This window comes from Abramis brama (assembly GCF_963993115.1).
Source record: "Abramis brama genome assembly, chromosome: 2".
In the NCBI taxonomy this organism is placed as follows: Eukaryota; Metazoa; Chordata; class Actinopteri; order Cypriniformes; family Leuciscidae; genus Abramis; species Abramis brama.
Genome location: NC_139964.1, coordinates 39,065,997 through 39,085,021, shown reverse-complemented (window position 1 = coordinate 39,085,021; position 19,025 = coordinate 39,065,997). Strand labels below are relative to the sequence as shown.

Below are 19,025 nucleotides of genomic sequence, written 5' to 3'. Positions count from 1 at the left end.
TTTTCATTTTTGGGTGAACTAACCCTTTAAGTTATTCTTCACATTCATCAGGCACACCAAGGAATTGAAAAATGTCACCAAAGGGCAAGACAGTCTGTGTGGTGGCCCGGCCTGAGTTCACTATTGCGAACTGTGGTGCAACAATGTGATGAATGTAGAAAGGCTTCATGACGGCTGTAGAACCACTACAACACTACACAGACTTTCCACCGTATCCATGGCAGAGAGTGGCTACAGACTTGTTTGAACTAAAGGGACAAAAGTACCTTTTAACAGTTAATTAACAGAGATGTTGATGTGGCAAAATTGGCATCAACCATAATTGAACATCTGAAAGCAGTGTTTGCATGGAATGGGGTGCCTGAGATACTAATGGCGCTTTTCCACTACACAGTACCAGCTCGCCTCGGCTCGACTCGACTCGGCTCTGTTTGGTTTTCCACTGTGTAAAAGTTGTACCTGTACCTGCTTCCAGGTACTTTTTTTCGTACCACCTCCGGCGAGGTTCTAAGCGAGCTGAGGCGATACTAAAATGTGACGTGAAAACACGGCAGACTGCTGATTGGTCAGAGAGAATCGTCACTATTCACTGCGTCATCATTAAACGCGCCAGACGGAGTATCCTGAATAAAAAAACAGCAAAAACAAAAACATCCAAAAACAGCATACACTCGATTTCCTCCATTGTCCTATGTGTGTGGGTAGCGGGTGTGTCTCGCGCGTCTCGCGTAAAAGATTAAGTCACGGCAGTTTCCTGCGGCGTCGCTATGACGACCAGGTACTATTGTGGAGGTACTATCTGCAATGGAAAACGGCGCGAAAAGCGAGCCGAGCCGAGTCGAGTCGAGTCGAGTTGAGCTGGTACTGGTAATGGAAAAGCGCCATAATATCTGACAATTGGCCGCAGTATAGCAGCGCTGACTTCCGGGAGTTTTTAAGGGAGTATGATTTTAAGCACATAACAAGCAGCCCACGGTGTTCACAAGGAAATAGTGAAGCCGGAAGAGCGGTACAAATGGTCAAAAAGCTCCTGGGGAAAAAATCTGATTCCTTTCAAAGCCTTGCTTGAATACCGCTCTAGACCACTTGCAAACAGCTACAGTCCAGCAGAATTGTCAATGGGCAGAAGACTGAGAACAGGCTTACCAACACTGCCGTTGCTTCTCACACCAGAACTTCCAGATGCAGACAAACTGAAACAGTTTGAATACTGTCTACATACATGTTCACACTAGAAATTCGCACAAGAAGACATATAACTAGATTTTTGTCACCACTAAAGCCTGGGCAGACTGTTTGGATAAGGGACCAAGCCATCACTGGGAAAGTGATCCGACAGCAGGCTCCAAGGTCGGTTGTCTGTAAAACCTCACATGTAAATATTGGATGCAACTGATGGTCGTTGGTGCGACTCCACCACCCTGAAAAAGAAAATGAGCAAACAGTTGATTTGCCAGACTAATTTGAGGATGATCACATACCTGAAAGTCAGATGCCAACAGTCCCTCAACCAGCTCCAAGTTCACAGCCTGCCATACCTACTACCCGACATGGAACTTACACAAGTTTGGGACGTTTGTCTGTTCCACCAAGCGAATAAACCTTTAGTTCATGGCCGGTGATTACAGAGGCAGAATAATCCCCTCACTGTGCCAGGAGTGCTCAGGTAGTCCACCCTGACTTCCTTAGAAAAAAACAAAACAAAGGAGGATATGATGTAAAAATATATTTATACAATATTATGGTAATGTGAAAGAAAGCAAGACAAAATGTTGTAATAAAGGATGTTATTAAAGCAATAATTTTATTTTACATTAGAGAATTGTTTGGGGAAGGGGAGATGTAGTGATATCTGATTGGTGCGATCTATACTGAGTGAGCCACGCCCCTAAGCAGGGGGGTTTGTACTGTGCAAGTGTTCAATAAAGTTCAGTTACGTACCTGCTATGATGTATAATCAGTACGCTACCTCGGCCCATTCACAAACACATGAAGTTCTTGTTATCATTAGTGTCTGAGAACAGACACACACACATTCAATCGCTTCTGCTCCCATTTATTTAAGTCCACATGGTTTCAGTTATCAGCATCTATTATCAATTTTACCTGAAAAGTATGCACATTTAGAGAAATATTGATTTATTCTCACGTTTACATCATATTGCTTTATACAGAATATCAGTTCTATTCATTTTTCACTGAATTATGTAATTTGGTGAGCTTGAAACAGCATAAAGAGCGCTGTGTGTCTAGTTTCTTCTGGTGTACATGTGAGTCAAGAGTGCTCATTCGCTCTAGATCTGTCAATCATATTATGTGACCATAGGTGTGTTCGACTTGAAGTGGCGCTGCATAGACCGAATGGTGTATGAAATCAAAGTACAGTGAGAGCGATTCGAAAGCATACTAAGCCATCTGCTCTTTAATCGCCCTCGTGGTACTTTCATGTCATGCACCGATCGGTCTGCGCAGCCATATGTATACATAGTGCCACATTCGACTGCTCCAGACACATCAATGATCTGCCATCTTGGAATGGTCAACATTTCAGATGCTGTCGTCACTCACAGGCAAAAATCAATGCATTTTCCAAGATGCCACAACATTAAGCGGCCTCTGGTTTTAATAACCGCAGAGATTTAAATTCCTGAAGAAATGGGATAACCTTTCATAGGTGAGAATGAGTTGGTTTCTGATTTTATATGTATTAACACAATATTACAGGCTTTTAAACTATGGTAACTTTTTATGTTGTGTGCTATCGTCTTTTTGTATTATGTTAGTTTAGCAAAAGCATGCAGCTGAAGTCTATTGCAGATATAGACATTAATATGAGTTACATTAAATTAGATAAAAAGAGATACATTAAAACTTGCTCCTGAGTGTTGACGGATCGGCTTTGACCATTCCAATATGGCGGCCCATTGAAACAGCTGCTAATGAGGCATCAGTGTATATATCTAAAAATGCATTCTCGGTTAGCGCCACCTATCACATCAGCGCTGAATTAGTTCAGCCGTGAATTAGCCGGAGGTGTTCAATCGTTTCACATTTGGTGTGAAAGCACTGTTCATCAACAATTCGCTTCGCTTTATCACATCGTGCTCAGTGTGAAAGACCCTTAAATCTGTTGATTCACTGATAATTGTTGACAATTATCAACTTTTTTATTGACAGAATCACTGGACTACTAAACCTACAACAAAGCAGTGGGTTTAAAGCAATCACCCAAACAACTCTTCTGTATTCATTCTGAGCTCTGGCTGAATCATTCTGCTCTGTTTTATTCAGGCCAGGTTTTGCTATGTGCTTTGGGCTGCTGTAAAATGAATCTTCGGCCTAAACAGAGATTTCTGGCTGACTGACACAGGCTCTCCTTGAGGAGTTGTCTGTATTCAGCTCAATCCGCATTGCTCTTGATGCGCAAAAAAAAAAAAAAAAAACTTTCCTGTTGCTCCTGCTGAAAAGTAAGTCTAGAGTATTATGCTTCTTCAACTTGATGGAAAAAATAGATGTTACCTAGGTGCTGGACTGTTGGATTAGTTTGTGCTAGTCACAGAACTTTATTGTCGGGCAGATGAGTGCAATTTTTATCAATTTTTAAAAACAAAACAAAATGTTTTGGGTTTGGCCACATGCCTTCCACAAATTCCATTCTCAAAAAGGAATTTCTTAGCTCTCTCAAAGAGGTAGAGTCTAAGAAATGCTTAAGACATTGCTGTTTGGACAGTAACAGTTCAGTCCATTTCAATCAAATAACTCTGTCAGTATTGTAACTGGTCTTTTGGTCACATCACTTACAATTGCTCTTGTTGCCCTGTTGCTCAGTTTTGAAGCACAGCCTGATCTAAGCAATGTCTGAATTGTGCCGTGTGTTTTTCATTTCATTACAACGGACATTGTGCAGCTCTTATATGTTTAAAACTTTGCCAACCTTTTTATAACCTTGTCCAGCTTTTTCCCCTAGTTCTCTGTGAAGTTCCCCAAGTGGCTGTATGTTTTTATATAGAACCTTAAAGTCATACTGCATATCAAATTTTCTCATCATGGGATCATTTTATAGATTTAGTTGTAATTAATACATTTTTTAAAAATTTGATTAATTTTTATAAGTTAAACACCTCATAAACATATACACACTAGAAAATCTTGAAATAACCCGTTAAACATGAAAGTATTATGCAATCATGTTAGACATTTCTCTTTATATAGAACCTTTTTTGGCATAAACGTTTCATTAAAATTGAGTCATGGACCATATAAGGTTCTGAAACCTTTTTTCTAAGAACCTTTTTTTTCTATAGCAAAATTGATCTGCTATAAAGTCAGTGATGTTTATGGTGCAATCAAGGAAATGAACAAAAAGGTACTTGAATTGAACCTGTTAAGATAATATTTAGTGCTCCATATAATTCAACACCTCATTTCTATAGTGGTAAATAATTGTATCATATTTTATTTTCCTTCTAAAGACATCTAAATGCATTGCATATTATGCATGATCATGTAACATATATTTTATGTTAGATCAATTTAACAATTTTTCTACTTATAAGAATCTACTTTTTCTACTCATCAAATCTGGCTTTTGAAATCAAAGGCATATGTATTGAATCATCTTTTGCTGCCATCTTGTGGTTGGCCTTTACACTCAAAAGACATTACAGACATCTCTGATGAGAAAAGGTACCCACAACTCACATGATGAATGCTAGTTCTTTGGCAGTTTGACACTTCTCTAAACCGTTGCAGTGAACATGCTTTTGGTGTTGACAATCATGGTTAAAGGGATAGTTCACCCAAAAAGGAAACTTCTGTGATCATTTACTCAAGTTCTTCCAAACCTGTATGAGTTTATTTGTTCTGTTGAACACAAAAGAAAATGTTTTGAAGAATGTGGATAACCAAACAGTTTCTTTCTGGTCCCTATTGACTTCCATAGTATATATGGAAGTCAATGGGGACCAGAAACTGTTTAGACAGAATTTTTATTTTTAGGTGAACTATGCCTTTAAGAAAGGGTCAACACATCCATCACCGCTTCTTCAAATAAATTCCTGGCCTTCATCCAATAGCACTCTAAATGATGTGCCTGAGCATGAGGCTTCTTATCGAAATGGGACTGTTCACCATCAGTGACACCAGGATTTGGGGTTTCTAAGAATGATCCCCAGAACCCTGTGACCTGGACGCGATTGCTCTCCTCACCGCACAGCTGAGCAACAAAGCGGCCCTCAGGATTAAATGGGGTGAACTTAACAAGGAAGGACTGCAATATGCTGAGGGGCAAAGGGTTTATAGAGGTTGGGGGAGAAGGTCAGATCACCCTGCCTGCCCTCAGTGCCCTGGACTGCCCAGAGCTAAGGCTTGTGCCAGGCTGCCCCAGGCATGGCTCTAGGACTGGGGAAAGGCCAGTCCTCATTTGACGACCATTAGGGGGATGTGCCAGTGTTTATATGCATGATTCTGCGATACACTGAAAGCAGAAGAAGTGGTTGCGAGTGGGTGTAATTCTCAGAGTCTCTTCTGTCCTGATCACAGTGGACTTTAAGCTCGGTCTGATAAAGTGGCTGCAAGGCAAGTCTTTCAGGCTGATATTAATTTTACATACACTTAAGAGATCCTATACATCTTTTATCTATTTCATTATCTTTTCTGTCTCTTATTTAGTATAATCTAATTTCATTCTAGATTCATCCAGTGATCAAGCAGACACCATATTAGTAAGGAAAAGTCAGTTTCATCTTATTTCTGTCTGTATCATTATCTGAATTCTATATCTGTGCACTGGAAATGAGGAAACGTATTACCAATTGACTTTGATGATGTTGCAATACCTCTAATGCATGAATACGGACTAATCCAGTAATAAACATTAGGCTAATTTACATTCAAGTTTCAAGTTTGTATTTATTTATATAGCACATTTAAAAACAGCAAACATGGCTGACCAAAGTGCTGAACAAAATACAAGATAAAGAGACAAGGACAAACCACACATTCAAAACTCACGATGAATTAAAAGCTAAATAAAAAAAAGTAGGTTTTAAGAAAAGATTTTAAAAGATTTAAAGACTGTGCCGATCTGATGTATCTGATGCTTTAACCGTGATCTGGGTACAGACAAAAGTCTCTTATCACCAGACCTCATGGGTTTCGTGTGGGATTGTGTGGACAGAGGAGCTCAGACAAATAGCTCGGTGCCAGATTATTTAAAGATTTAAAAACAAAGAGAAGAATTTTAAACTCAATTCTAAAATGCAAGATAGGAGAAACATAATCAAATTTACGTTTTCTTTTGAGGAACTTTGCAGCAGCATTTTGTACTAATTGGAGACGAGCAATAGAGTATTTGGACATGCCATATAAAGAGAGTTGCAATAATCCAAACGCGATGTAATGAGCGCATTAATAGTAGCGCAAGGTTTTCTCAGAGAGAGAGGATTTGATCTTAGAGAGAAGACGTAGCTGGAAAAAACAAGAATGAATCACCGCATTTATTTATTTTTCAAATTTGAGGTCCTGATCCCAGAAAACACCCACGTTTTTAATGCAGGATGAGGTAATCCAGGTCAATGTTACTGCTCTTAAAGTTTTCATGGGGGCCAAAGACTATAACCTCGGTTTTAGATTCATTCAGAAATAAAAAAATTGAGAAAACCACATTTTCACTTCATTTAGGCATGCAAAAAGAGATTTCAGAGCAGCATGTTTGTTGCGTTTCAGAGGCAAATAAATGTGGGTATCAACTGCATAGCAGTGAAATTATACATTAATTGCTAGATACTTTTAAAATGTAAGTATGAGGCATAAAAGAGCATGTATAGTGTTTATTTACTGTGAATTTTCTTAGTTTTGGATTATACTGTTGTAAGAACGTTTAAATGTTTAGGGTTAGGGGAAAATGTATACTTTTATTCAGAAAGGATTCATTACATTGATCAAAATCTGACAGTAAAGACTTTTAGATTGTTACAAAAAATAATAATATTTCAAATGTTTTTTCAACTTTCAATGTATTATGTTTCCACAAAAAAAATATTAACTGTTTTTAACATTGATGAACAATGAGACATTTTTTCTTGAGTACCAAATCAGCAATGATTTCTGAAGGATCATGCGACACTGAAGAAATGACAGGAATCACAGGAATACATTTTTAAAATTGTAATAATATTTTATAATATTACTGTTTTAATGTATTTTGACAGCCTTGATTAGCACAAGAGACTTTTTTCAAAAACATTAAAAAAATCTTACAGACCGTTAACTTTTTAACGGTAAAGTAGGGATTATTTTATTTGGGAAATTATAATAATAATATATGGATAATTATTAAAAATCCTTTATGAATCCTTTAGGTTGGTTAAATTTACCAAACCAATTTGATATGTCCAGCTTTGAGTCCACAGTAGAACACTAGAGGGCAGGGCTGCACAGTATATCACACATTTCATTGCTTTTGAAGGCATCTCCAGGGCATCCAAACTTTGCACAGATGCCCTGGCTTTGACTTTTATAGTGGTATATGTTATTTTTTAAAGTTATCACGCTTATTATATTCGACCTGTTTTAACCGTTGATTCACAGAAGCTCAAACAGTCAAGCAGGGTGCTATAACACCAAGGTAATGATTATGATTTCCAGGTAATGCAAGACCTGATAAAATGTGTATCTTAGTTGCTTTGTAAAAATGTGTCTGTCAAATGCATAAATAGAGAACAAACACTTAAATTAAAGCTTAAATCACTATAATATTCATATATTGAATTTAGATCAGAGAAATAACAATGCACAGCAGAATGTGTGTGAATAGACCAATCTTTATGTACTGACTGACAGCTAATTCGGTCAATGAGACTGTGAATAATTGGTGTTTTATGGATAGATAGACGTGTGTTATGATGATATTCAGTCAAGTGCAATGTTGTATTCATGTAGTTAATATTTAGCAGAGCTCGTCAATTGGTCTCCCACGTTCTGCTCTCTGAGTTGAGTTGTTGATAAACTGTAAGTAAAAAGCTTTTGTTGCCTTAAGCCATGCAGTGAATCATATGATACTCTCTAGAGACACTGGATTAAATAGGTTGGACAGGGCAAAACATCCTGAGGCGATGAGAAAAGATGTATATTTTGTATATTAACAGCAAAAGTACCTTATGGATTATGCTAAATTCTTTTTTATTAGTACAGGCTCTCAAAAAAGAAAGAAATGGCTTTTAAAAGGATTTCATAAGCAGATTTGACAGAAAATATTCATATATACATAATAATGGTTAATTCTTAACTATATTAAATTATATAATTTTAATTTATATACATTATAGCTATTAAATCTGGTTGTTTCTGTCAAATGTCCTGATATTTACACAGTTGGTACAATGGAAGGAATGAAGATGACTTGATCTTCATCAAACTTGGTCTAGCCAGACATAAAGACAGGCATGACACTAGTATAAAAAAAGAGCATAAACAACTAAAAAAACATAAAACACAACAAAAACGAATGGAAACAGAAAATAAAATATGTGTGATGGTTTGCACAGCATATTTAGTTTTTTTTTTTTACACACACACACACACGCACGCACGCACGCACGCACGCACGCACGCACGCACGCACGCACGCACGCACGCACGCACACACACACACACACACACACACACACACACACAGCAAGGATTCTTTAATTGTATTAAAAGTGACAATAAAGACAATGATAATGTTATAAAAGATTTATATTTCAATTTGATGCTGGTCGCTCTGTTAACTGTTTATTCATCAAAGGATCCTGAAAAAATGATCATGGTTTCCACAAAAATATTAAGCAGCACGACTGTTTACAAGATAAGTAATATTACTGTAAGAAAAGTTTTTGTTTTTGTTTTTTGCAGCTTTGGTGAGCATACATTAAGAGACCTCTTTCTAAACCATTACATTTTTTTTTTACCAACCCTAAACTTTTGAATTGTATAGTTATAACTTGCAGTTCTTCTAAATGTTTTTCCATACACAAAATCAGTGTAAATCGGTGTAATGTTTTTCTTGGAGCTTCCTTGTCAATTAAACAGATGAGAGAGTTTCTCTCAAGTAACAGGATATGTGTGTAATATGTTTTCAATGCATGTTCCTGTGTTCCTGCATGCTTGTGTTATTTACCATCATTCTAAAGCAGTCTTACTCTCTTAAGCACTGCATTGGCAGCCATATCCTGCTGAGTTTTTATGTGTGTGCATCATGTGTGTGTATGAGTAATGCTCCTGGGCAGTGTGTTTATGGTGCTTCTTTAGCGAGTCCACCCGGGGGTGTGAGGCAAGCAGAGTGCTAATGCAAAGCACCATGGGATTTTCAGGAACAACGTGGTGACATTAACAAGCTGTCAAGCACAGTGACGTTGCTCTGTTTAAAAACAAAAAGTAGGATCACCTCAGGTAGCACACACATTCTCTCTTATATCTAACACGCACACCTTCCCCCTACCCCTCTTTCGTCCTTTTCTCTCTCTGCTGCACACACGTTGCACTAATAGAGCATGGTGTTCTAGCCTAATGGAACCTGAACGAAAGAGAGTTTTCTGTTAAGGTATGAAGGGCCCTCAAGGCAAGAAGGCATTAGTCTATTTTGAGAAGGTGAATTCTAAATGATGTTATTAGGGATGAGTCTCGTCACCTTTTGCTCTCTTGCTCAGGGGAGTGAACCACCCCTTTCATTAGATGGGGTTGTAAGGCATTTCTTCTTTGGAAAGGGCTACATAATGGCAACAAAGCCAATTTAGCACATAGACCATCAGCACTTTTTTGTGTTGTTTGAGTTAACAAGGTTTGCCTCGAAGTTGCAGCAACATTGCAATCAGAAAGGTGTGCATTAGACCGGCTTTTGACCCTTCTATAACATTATAGGTGATGTGAAAGTGAAACCTGAGTTAAAAGTCAATTTTTGCTGTGTTAAAATACTGTGGTCTATGTACAGAACTTTCTTTCTCCTGACCTCTATTCAAAGGAATATTTAGGTTCAATACAAGTTAAGCTCAACCAACAGCATTTGTGGCACAATGTTGATAACCACAATTTTTTTTTTTTTTTTTTTTTTTTTACTTGTCTCTCATTTCTTTAAAAAATGAAAAAAAAATGTGGTTATGATGAGGCACTTACAATGGAGGTGAATTACATTAATTCTTTTGTTAAACCTTGTCTATTATCTGAACTTTAAAGCTGTTTATGGCAATCATTGTCATAAAAGTTGTAAAATATAACTTAATATAAGGTTAGTAAGTTTGCATACTATTTCATTCCTTTATTAATCATTTCAGTCGTATCCGACTTTTGGTAATTCTATGGGCCATATTGCCATAGGCGAGATATTGTCCATTCATTGTCTTGCTGAAGTCTTTTCCAGGTTAGGTTGCCAGGTCTTTCTCAAACCCTCCCCATTACAAGGCATACTGTTTACATAGAAATAACTCTTTATTGGCATTTATGGTTCATGAAGAACCTTTCACCTCTAACCTTTTTATTGCACAAAATGTTCTGTATGAAAAAGGGTTAATTAGTGGGTTTTTTTTAAGATCTGTTTACTAAAGGTTCATTGGGGAACCCAACATTGTTCCTCTATGGGATCACAAAAAAACAACAAAAAAAAACACCTTTTTGGAACCTTTATTTTTAACAGTGTATTGAAATTATAAGTGCCTAACTGTAGCCAAGAATTTTATTTTGACCAGTCAAAATGATTTCGTGGTAATCAACATTATGCCACAAATGATGTTGAGTGATCTTAACGTGGAATATTCTTTTAAATCTCTCTCATCTGAATGAGCTGTTTCTTTTTTGTGTGTGCATTAAATGCTATTGTGTCTTCATATTGTATATTAGTCACAAATCCATGCTGAAGTCACTTGTCCCCGGTTTCACAGACAAGGTTTAAGTTTAGTCCCAGACTAAAATGCATATTTGAGCTGTTTTAACTGAAAGCAACTTGCACTGACATATCTTAAAATATATCAGTGCCATTGTCCTAATTAAACGAAGGCCTAATCATGGCTTAATCTAAGCCCTGTCTGTGAAACCAGACCTTGATTTTGTTCCTGAGGTCATGCCCAAAGTTTACAGACAACCTTTGATTATCTTAAACGTTTAACTTTTTTTCCTCGCAAAGTGTATCTGCCTTACTAGTGACACTTATTGCTTGACATTATCCCTAGTTTCAGTGCTGTGAGTTTCACAAATCCATAAATCCTTCCTCTTCTCAATAATTTAGAATGCAGAATTATTTATCTAATATGTATTTATTATTCATATTTAAACAAGGAGGTCGTCTTTTGGGACCAGGTCTCATTTTCAGTCTCTTATTTTGTAAACAGACAGCCACAAAAGCGACAGTTCTGCTGATTTAAAGAGACAAGCGTCTGTTTGCGAGTATGAGGTCTACCTTCAGTTGAAATGGAGTGGGATCAATATTTAATACTAGACATCATTTGCATCAACTCCCTTCAGAATCTGTACCCCAACCCCCCCAACCCCCCACCCCCCCAAAAAAAAGAAAAGAAAATGGACAATGCACTGGAAGTGGGAAAAGCAGCAAGTAAATGCAGAAAATCCATCAGTATCAGCCGCACTCAGGGAACTGGGCTGTATGCCAGTGAGTGGAAACCCTAGTAGACTTTTTTTACAATAAAATAAGGCAATTAAACATTTAGTGAGGGCTTTCACCAGGTGTTTTAGAAATGTTCCACCTTATTTTTGGTTTGTTGTCATACGTTAAATTTGGAAGTGTTTGATTCCGACATTTCATTAAAACCATTTTAGCAATTATTGTATCATTTATCAACCTGTCAGCGGCATTTGCGCACTTGAGAGCAGCTGTGATGTATCTATAAATTAAAGAGAATGTTCCAAACCAACAGTGCACATGTAAAGCCATGTACAGGCGAATGTAGTGAGCACATTGTAGACAAAAGAATGATAAATTAAAATGATTTATGACTTGAATTAAAACAATATTGCCATAAAGAATTCAAATACAATAAAAGATGTAAAAGCGAATCCGTCTTTGGGACCAGAACTATGTGTGTTTGTACGCTTTAGTTACATGTTTCATGAGAGAAAGTGTTGTTTGCCGCATCAAAGTATTGAAACATTGCGACTAAAACTTTTTCTTTCATTGAAGAAGATCCATTGTAGATATTAATGGTGTTGAAATCAAGTGTCAAATAGAATCAAAGGCAAGTTGCGAGTGTTGGCTGCATTGTTCTGTTAGCTGGTATCACTGCTGCATGCCGGCTTTGTCGCAGACAGACTTTTGGCAGGGGATAGATTGGAATTGGATGTGGCATGTATGCGTGAGGTAACCTGTGTCTCCGCGTGCGCCCGTGCCCTCTTGTCACTTATCTCTCAGTATCCTTAATGCAGGAACAGAAGCGCGTTTCAAAGAGAATAATGCGGAGGAACGTCATGTCAACCTTTGATATATTTATATATTTCTTTTGCTCGCATTAAATTTGAAGCCGCATTCTTAAAGAGGATGTCAAAGAAAGGAAAACTGTGTTCCGACTCAAAGCGGGGAAAACAGACAGACAAAAGTTATGCAAATGAAACAAATGCGGAGAATCACAGTGAAGAATTGATGAGGACATGAAATTGACTGTGAATCTGAAGGCGGTGGACACATGTCGCGGTGCCTTTTGGGGTGGGTCTGGCGGGGGGGGTGTCTTGCCTTCACGATGTGCTGCAGCTGTGTGTGTGACTTCTGGATTAATTTTAATGCCCCACTCAGCGGGTTCCGTGTCACTCTCCCCTCAGTCTGAGGACCCGTCGAGATGACATCTGAACAGGCACTCACTACGGCGCAGGGAACTCAGAGAAGCCTCGGTGCTGGAGAAAGTGTTTATGAAAGATTCATCACAGATGTCACTCTAATCTGCCATGCATTGTCAGGGAGCTGCTCCAAAGCACACATTGTAAATGGATTCTTCCTCTGACTTAAGTCATCTCTGGCTATGAGTTGTAGATGGGATGGAGATTGTTTGGGGTAGATTGCGGACGAGAGAGAGGGAGACGCACAAGTACATTGTGTGAGTGGATGAGGCGGAGCACTTTGTGGGCCGCATTACCGCATGCCCGTAGAGAGATGGATCTTTAATGTACAGTCGGCCACCGTCAACCTCATGCATATATGCCTTGTGGACGGCAAGGAAAAAACCCAAACCTCTTTCATATATATATATTTATCCTAGACCGAAATGGGATGGTGCACCTAAGAATATAAATTCTGTCATCATTTACTTTACAGTAATTACCCTCATGTTATTCCATACTCGTTTTACTTTCTTCTGTGGAACATAAAATAGTGTACTTCGAAGAATGTTTCAGCTGTTTTTGTGAAAGTATGTGGTTTAAGTTTCCCTGAAATTAATTCATACGCCTCACCTGGTATAGTTTGAGTCTTCTGAAGTGATATGATCATTTTGTAGATAAACAGATCTACATTTAAGCCTTTATTCACTCTCAAAATTAATCAAAACATTCATGAACATAGTGTATGTAAAAACAGAATACATCAAATATTCTGACATAAACTTCAGTTCAAATGTCAAATAACGTCAAACCTCATTGGTTCTCACACATCATTTTTGGAGCTTGAAAGTTTTCTACTCAATTGATTTTCATAATATTGACAAAACAGTATCTTCTTTTCTATTCCATATAGAAGAAAGAAAGTCGAACGGGTTTGCATTGACATGAGTGTGAGTAAATGATGGCAGAATTTTCATTTTTCAACACTGATAATAATAAATGTTTCTTGAGCACCAAATCAGCATATTATAATGATTTCTGAAGGATCATGCGACATGATGAAATGTAAGTAATGATGCTGACAATTCAGCTTTGCCATCATAGGAATAAATACATATTTTACAATATATATTAAAATAGAAAAGCTTAAATTGTAATAATATTTTGAGTTTTTACTGTATTTTTTTTTTTTTTTTAAACAAATAAATGCATCCCTGGTGAGCATAAGAGACTTCTTTCAAAAATGTACTGACCCCAGCCTTTTGATTAGCGCACTGTAAATCTATATGCATGGGAAAGAAACGAGAATGCAAATGGAGTGTGGAAATATTCCACAGTTTACCGGAATATGAGGTTTTAAGAATCTATATTGAGTTTGTAGAATCACAATTTAGGTGGGGAACAGCCTTCTCCTGCAAGTTTTTTTTTTTTTTCTTGCTGATTTATAGAGCTACACCTATCAAATGTGCAATGTTTTCAAGCGCTGAAATTCGATTCTGTGCCTCTGCTTAGAAATATTTGTTTCTTGAAGCATAGTATATCCTCCGAGTGTATTCAGCAATATAGAGTCTAATCCCTCAACACTACAGCAACATTAGTCTTTTAAGCTTTTAGTGCCACTTTGAAAAATAAAATCTTGTCGAGGGGAAAAGGAAAAAGTCAGAATCGCTCCTTTCAAACACTTTGCTTTTAACGTGACACCTTTCTGATTCTGGGGCCTTTCCCTCTCCATTATCGGGGTGACAATATTAAGCATGACTTATTTATATCCTGTTTTGCGAGGCCCTGGGTGATGAAAGGGATGGAAGTGACAGCGAGGTGAGTCGGACCCGTCCCAGTACCTGCAGTCAACACTCGGCACATTTTGTTACGCTTTGATCTAAGGGCCCCTTTGCTCGTCTTCCTCCTTTGCCTTCCCCTCCTGATAAGGATTTACAGTTTCATCTTTTTCTCTTTTCTCTTTCCCTCACTTTTCTCTCCCTTATCACTTTCGTATCGCAGGGGATGTAAACAAGTCATCTTCGCTTCAATGAGTGATACTGACATGCAGTAGTGTTTCCTCACTAAGTGTCTTTAAAGCCAAAAAATATGTAAATGAGTGGACTGGTTTGGGTGTGTGCACACCATTGCAGCCGCTGTATCGCGATTTCAAATAGCAAACACTGTAAAATGTGGTAGGATGGTAAAATCTACCATTTTACATTCGTTTTTTTTAGAGGCTTTTACTGTAAGCGATTCATAAATACTTTTGAGATTATTGTCAAACCTCTTATTTTGAAAGCCTTTGGTGATTGTTTTAAAACTGCAGTGTTCACAAATTTAAAATTATGCATTTTAAAGTTCAATTGTAAAAATAACAACTACAATAAAAAATGTTGCTTGTAAAGGTGATAATCTTTAATGAAGTGTAATTATTATAAAACCACTTTAATGGTTAATTGGCTGCTCAGTTAGAAACTTTGATGATGGTTAATTACTGAATCTAGACCAGTTGGATAAAGAGACTGGATTAGATTGCCCAATGTTAACTTGAAAAGGAATGACAGTTACATTCATGCTGATCCATAAATTATAGGGTGCTCTTTTCAGCTCTGGCACATCTGAAACTACAAGATGTGGTTTGTGCTTTGCACTGAGTGAGTGCTATCTATAATGTCTCGAGTGTGGAAAGGAAAAGACATGCAGCCAGATGACCCAACCCCTGAAAGTGTACTGCATTTTTGACACAAACGTAATAAAAAGCCAAAACATAGCCTTCATTTTAATGGTCTGACTGAATAGAAATTTTATATTGGTGTGGATTAAAAATATGATTTTGTCTTTTGTCAAATCATAAATCTGCATTATGGACAGGGATGCATATAACATTTTTGGTGTGGTTCTTAAGGGAGCACACATATCTTTCAAGCTGTCGTCATCACTTTCCTCCTGACTGCTCTCCTCACTATCTTCTATTCACTCGAACATGGTAGATGATGATGTTTTTATTTCATTTTATTAACATTAAAGGAGAACTCCGGTCAATTTTAACATTGAGCTCATTTTTTTGTAAATTTGGAGTGCTGTCAGTACAGAGAACAATGACAAAAATCAGTGTTGCCTACACCATGTTATCCTCTTTTAGAACACGGGTGAATCTGACTGCAGTAGATGTGAAAGATATGAATAAAAATGAAGTTAATTCGGCCAGCGCACATACCTGTATTTATTTCCTGTTTTCGGTCGAAGTCCATAGTAGTCGATTGTCGAGTTCACCCGCGCGTGATCATAGGTAACTAAGCAACAGTGGAGAACTCGACAATCGACTACTGTGGACTTCGACCGAAAACAGGATGTAAATACAGGTATGTGCGCTGGCCGAATTAACTTCATTTTTATTCATATCTTTCACATCTACTGCAGTCAGATTCACCGTGTTCACTCTGAAGGAATCACTCACATTGGCTGTGCACTTGTAATGACACATCAAGGATGTTAAGAGACTAAAAGCAGGTTTAAAACTTGCCCCATTTAAGTCAACAAGGTACAAATTTTAAAAAGAGGATAACATGGTGTAGGCAACACCGATTTTTGTCGTTGTTCTCTGTACTGACAGCACTCCAAATTTACAAAAAAATGAGCTCAATGTTAAAATTGACCGGAGTTCTCCTTTAATGACACAGAAAACAGCAGGACTATTAGGAAGCTGTCACTTTAAGACCGAATGCACGGACCGAATATATTGACACGCATCCGGTTTCTTTCTCAACTGTACCGAGAGAATACTAGCCGAGATGGGTATTTCGACATAATTTTGTGTGTATGTGTCTGTTCAAGCTCAAGCAAGCGCGAAAGAGGAATCAGTCGTTGTCTGAAACACGCGAGCGAGCGAGTCCAGATTTCCGCCTCTTCTAAAATCGTTTGAATGTGTGAATTGGCAAGAAAAAACTCGTCCAAATGATAAACTTTCACTCTATGATGGTTAAACTCCGCGAATCACATGCGTGCCGAACCGTGGGGCCTGGTCCGTGTGGATCACGGCTCAACTGCGATACGTTGCACACTTATCATCATGATTGCTATCTTACCAGAGATGGAGAAAAAATCCTAGTAAATGTGTCACTGTCCCCAAAAATGGCAAAAATGTTGGTACTCAAAAGCGCTTCCCTCCATGTTTTCTGCTGCGTATCGTTTATTTTTACCATGCATGCGCACCAGTTATGTGCACCCCTGATTATGGAAACATATTTTTTAAATAGTTTTAAGATGCCAGAGCCATTATGTCTGTATATATTGGAATTGAATAGCACAAGAGCTTCACCACCAGCTGGACCAGTATGAAACCAGAACTAACCAGCATAAACCAGCCTGGACCAGCATAAATAAATCATGATGATCTGAGCTTGTCTTCTCAGCAGGGTAAGCAGCGTGAAGTTTTTTTCTTCATCATTGCTTTACTTTAAGGCCTAACTGCCACAATGCCAGTCATAATCTATCCTTGACAAACACTACATGCTTATATTCCCTGCTTCATTATTCTAATACAGAATAGATATTCTTCTCTGTACTTGTTTTCCTGCTGGTGCATGTGGATTTGGTCTCTTGCTGTGCTGCAATTAAACAGGAATGAGCAGGCTGTTGGTTGGAAGGAAAAAAGAATCCGCCAACAAAAAAAAAGTTGACGCATAATGTAGTTTGTGTGTCACATCTAATTTACTGCACTCACTGCAACTTAAACAGACTCGATAAATTATTTGAGAGGGAGGGGTAGGAAGAAAAAAGCTTGAGAAAATGACATTGTTATTCATCTGCGTCTTTGTCACAGAGTCAAGAATCAAGAGACGTGCAAAGAAAACTTCTCTCCCCAGGGCTCAAGCAACCATAGTTCAAACAAGTAAACAACTGTTTTTCTCAGATGCTCACATTAGTGTTGCTGCAGGGAAAAGTTGCCTTGGCAGCTGGTGCTGTGGCACGTTCAGCCGGGAGGGGGGACCGTGAGATTTTCGCTGGTGTGGCACAATGTTTCCGTCCCATGGACATCACTGTGCAATTATTTGTGAAATTTCTACTGGTAATTTCTACTAGTATACTGTGATCATAAAGATGTAGACACAGTCATGCAGGCACATAATGCAAAATGCATGTTGTCGCCTTTTCTGCACACGTGTCTTTTCACATGTATTTTTCTATATTTTGTTGCTTTGCAAATGGACTCCTGCGACGGGCCGTTTGTACACCCCGCAGTGCCGAACAAGCTTTCCCAGCATTGCAGGACTTGTTTTGATATGAATAGGATGGTGGTTGCCTCTGAAATCACAGCTCACTGTACTGTGCACCTTTTCCCATGTGGCATTATTTTCTAATAAGTTTTTGTTTAACACAGAAAACAATCAAACTCACACTCTCTCAAATTGTGAGAAGACCAGGGAGAGAACAAGAAAAACCGCCCTGGGTAACAATCTCTTTGTCGAAAATTTAAGTCTTTATTCTCTACCTGGTTGGGAAAGAGAAACTCCCACAAGAAAACACTTCAAAGACAGCACACTCTGAGAAAGACTACATTATTATAAATACTTGTATTGTTTTAGTAATAATGTTTTTCATTCAAATGATAAACTCTTGACTTATAGGAAGCCTGACTATTTGTACATTATTATTATTTGTTGTTGTTGTTGTTATTAATTCCTTTTGTTTATTTGTTTTTATCAAGTGTGCCAGTTTTAACATTTAGAATTATTCATTTTGTTCTCAAATTTGATCGGTCGAGCACTGTTCTTTCAAGAATATCTTGTTTATAGAACTGTAGCCCATGTCTTGTTAAAGGTTAAAGGGTTAGTTCACCCAAAAATTATCCTAAAATTGACTCACCCTTAAGCCATCCTAGGTGTATATGACTTTCTTCTTTCAGCCAAACACAATCAGAGTTATATTAAATAATATCCTGGCTCTTCCCAGCTTTAATGGCATTGAATAGGGTTTTTGAAGCTCCAAAAAGTGCATCCATCCATCATAAAAGTAATCCATACGGCTCCACTGGGTTAATAAATGTCTTCTGAAGCGAAGCGATGGGTTTTTGTAAAAAAAAAAAAATAAAAAAAAAAATCCATATTTAAAACTTAATCTAAAACATGATAAAATATGATCACTAGCTTCCAGCAATGACAGTATGCACGTTCACGACAGGGTAGAGTTCCGTCGGAAGGGTGACCTCTGACCCGACGTATGACATGGGTGAGAACTGATGAATTCGGAAG

General features: G+C 37.9%; 1 long non-coding RNA gene across 2 annotated transcripts in view; it reads right to left on the bottom strand.

Annotated features, from left to right (window-relative positions):
- Positions 1-1,163: 1,163 nt before the first annotated feature.
- Positions 1,164-19,025, bottom strand: part of LOC311072684 — a 42,364-nt gene continuing 24,502 nt past the window's right edge. The window contains exons 4-5 of one of the 2 annotated variants that reach the window (XR_014604034.1): positions 1,562-1,684; positions 1,164-1,421 (exon numbers count right to left, since the gene is read on the bottom strand). This is a non-coding gene — a long non-coding RNA (uncharacterized lncRNA). Of the gene's footprint in view, positions 1,422-1,561; positions 1,685-1,940; positions 2,015-19,025 lie in introns of those variants that run through there. The other variant, XR_014604035.1, reaches the window with a different exon arrangement.